Genomic DNA, 3747 nt, shown 5'->3' on the forward strand with positions numbered 1-3747 from the left:
ACACACACACACACACACACTACACACACACACACACACTCACACACACACACACACACACACACGCAACACACACACACACACACCACTTTCATAGTAGGCCATGTGGGTGAAGTGTCTTGCCTAAGAACACAACAGCAGGTTTTGAGACTGGCGCCTCCTGTGGCTCCTGATTTTCCCTGAAGGCCCGGCCCTGCTGAGCTTCTGAGACCAGACAGAATCAGACTTTGACAAACCATATGGGCACAGTGATGACGAGTGTGTTACATCGTGACAGGAAAAGTGAAACAATGAGGTCACAGAGTCAGTCACAGCACAAAGCAAAATGAAACCTCAAAATACTGCCCTCTACTGGGGATGTGGATCTATTTCAAAGAATCTAAAGTTTGGGTTTAAGGGTTCTTACCAGTGTTAATGAACCTTTTGTCAACAAATGTCAACAAGAATATTTCTAAAACATGTTATGCTCACATATACATATTTCTTGTATTTCTTTATTTTTCTGATTTCACACAAACTGAAGCGTGACCTCCTTGTTCCTTCCTTGTTACGACGGTTCATTTGGAGGGTTCATTTGGCAGGTTCACTTTAGCTCTGGCAACACGCTGCCTCCTCTCCTGTGACAGAATACCACAGAATAGTGACATGATCACTCAGTCACTCAGTAAGAGCGCTCTTTTATATCTACACATTTTATAGAAGAAGAAATGCACACACACCTGCCCCTCCCTCACCTGCCCCTCTCTCACCTGCCTCCCTCCCTGCCCCCTCACCTGCCCCTCTCTCACCTGCCCCTCTCTCACCTGCCCCTCCCTCACCTGCCCCTCTCACCTGCCCTCTCTCACCTGCCCCTCTCTCACCTGCCCTCTCTCACCTGTGTCACCTGCCCTCCCTCACCTGCCCCCTCTCTCACCTGCTCCCTGCCCCTCCCTCACCTGCCCCTCCCTGTCCCCTCACCTCTCCTCCTGCCCCTCTCTCACCTGTGTCACCTGCCCCTCCCTTACCTGCCCCTCCCTCACCTGTGTTACCCACCCTCCCTCACCTGCCCCTCTCTCACCTGCCCCTCCCTCACCTGCCCCTCTCACCTGCCCTCTCTCACCTGCCCCTCTCTCACCTGCCCCTCCCTCACCTGCCCTCTCTCACCTGCCCCTCCCCCCTGCTCCCCTCCCCACCTGCCCCTCTCTCACCTGCCCCTCCCTCACCTGCCCCTCTCTCACCTGCCCCTCCCTCACCTGCCCCTCTCTCACCTGCCCCCTCCCTCACCTGCCCCCTCTCTCACCTGCCCCTCTCTCACCTGCCCCTCCCTCACCTGTGTCACTTGCCCCTCCCTCACCTGTGTCACTTGCCCCTCTCTCACCTGTGTCACCTGCCCCTCCCTCTCCTCCTGTGTCTGCCCCTCCCTCTCCTCCTGTGTCTGCCCCTAACCCCAATGACTTTTATTTGGTCAAAATGTATTTATTGCTTAATGTAAGTTTAAAAAAAAGAAAAAAAAAAAAAAGTTGCAGTGTTCATTGTAGGCGATTTGGAGGAGGATAATTCACAGGTGCACACTGGGTAAATGAGGCAGACTGGGGGGAGGAGGAGGAGGTGACGACTTTAGTGGAATTGGAACACGAGTGGGCGGAGCTATGATGACATGGAGCCAAAGTGTCTCAGAACCCAGGGTGACTGGGTGACTTGGACTGACCCTTGTCTGTTTGATCTCTTGCACTTTGGAGCACAGACCAGCAGGTGGACGTGGGCCATGTCTTACTTCTCTTTTTCCTCTTTTTCTCTTCTCCTCACCTCTTCTCCTCGATTCTCCATTTTTCAGCTGTCAATCAAATGTGTCATATTAAGTGGCATCCCAAAGAAAACCATGGAAGGCAGGAGTAAACATGGGAGCAGGAGCAGACATCAAGGAGAAGGAAGCAAGGAAAGAGAAGTAAGATATAGCCTTGGATCAGTCTCAGTTGACCTCTGACCCCACTCACAGGCAGAGAGGCGGAGTCAGTCTGATGAAAAAGGGCTAAAAGCCTCAGGCAGTGTAAATGTCATGACCTCTGGAGCTCCTCGGGCTCCAGATCCCAGCAGGAGGAGACACAATGCACAAGAATGTAGAGCAGAAAGTATCTGAGCAGTAGTGCAAGTCAAAAGAAGTACTTTGACTTATAAAAATAGAAGTAAACTAAAAGTACAGATACATGTTAGGAAAGGAGTCAGTTTTGGCTCCCATCCAGAAGTCTTTTTCATTTTGCCAACATGTCTTGAATAGAGCTTTTCACGGGGCTAAACACAGATTTGAGGTCACGTTGTTCCTTCATATCAAGACAATCAATTGCAGTTCTATAGGGGATTAAGGTACTTTGAAAAACTTTTACTTGTATTTTCACAAGCTACAACATGTCAAAACGCAAAAGGAACCAAGCACACTGCTCCTGGGTTTGTGTAGGACAGTGTAGATATCCACAGCGGTTGCCAGAGAAGACATTTTCATCCCTTTTCTGTCTGCATTAGCCTGCAAAAATAACCCTCTGGATTATAATCCGCTCGAGCACATTTGGGTGAGGGCAAAGCCTCATTAAAAGTCACTGGTGAATATGTTTTATTTTAGATCATAATTAGTGCAAAAGTGGCATCTGAACCAACAGCTAACCCACTTCCAGTGAGAGTTTTGAACTTGTGGTTCTGGTGCACAGCTAGACACTAAACCTGCTCTTCTACATGTGACTGAGGAGAGACAGAAATGTCATGAAACAAATATTGGATATACAGAACTATGGGGACTGTATGAGCCCTGGTCACAAATCCATGCACATGACTCAAAACTACACCTGCCCACATCCATCCCTGAATAAACCTGTACGTTCATTGCCAGACACGATTGCTTCAAGTAAAGACACATTTTTATTTTGGCGTGACATTCTAGCCATCTCTTGGGACTGATGATAATTAGCAGGATGGTTAATGAACTAAGATCCCGGTACATCCTCCTCTGCCAAAATAACCTCTTCCATTTTGAGTTCTTAACATCTATAACCTGGACTCTTTTTTTCACTCTGACTTCTCAGAGGGTTGGATGTAGACTTTGCCTTTTCAGAATGCACCTGCTGGTTTATTTGTCCCAGCAGCACTTGCAGCAAAACTGTGACGTCAGTTGTAAAGTGTGCTATTCAAAAACAGTGTCCAGATTTATGTTATTAGGTTCTTTTTTCACATGAGTTTGCATGAGTTTGTTTTCATTCCTGACACCGTCACTGTGACTCTCACACACCTGAGATACTGTGCTGAGGAAGTGGTACTGCAGGTGGCGCTGTCGTCCTGCCTTCACTGGTAGGAAGACAGCACCAAAATCTGTTTAGATCATCTGAGCGACACGTCACAGCAACATCAAGAGACAAAGATGAAGACCACAGCAACTGTCAGGGATGAAAACAAACTCTTGGTCTGAAAAAAGAACCTAATAACATAAATTATCAGAAGACCAAATGAACCTCATTGGAGTGTGCAGATTATTACCTCTGAATGTTTATCACACTTGGACCACTCCCTGACGAATGAGGGATTACACCATCTCATGTTCTTAGAACTAAAGATACATATACAAAAAAAAAATATGATTATATATATATATGTATATATATATATATATATATATATATATATATATATAGAGTACAGTACTTTTACTTCTGTACTTTCCATCACTAAGTATCTCTGTGTGGACAGATCACTGCTCAAATGACTGCACCAATTTCACAAGTGACA

The sequence above is a fragment of the Boleophthalmus pectinirostris genome, unplaced genomic scaffold (assembly GCF_026225935.1).
Source record: "Boleophthalmus pectinirostris isolate CB_2022bp ecotype Guang Dong unplaced genomic scaffold, ASM2622593v1 HiC_scaffold_1, whole genome shotgun sequence".
NCBI classification, from domain to species: domain Eukaryota; kingdom Metazoa; phylum Chordata; class Actinopteri; order Gobiiformes; family Gobiidae; genus Boleophthalmus; species Boleophthalmus pectinirostris.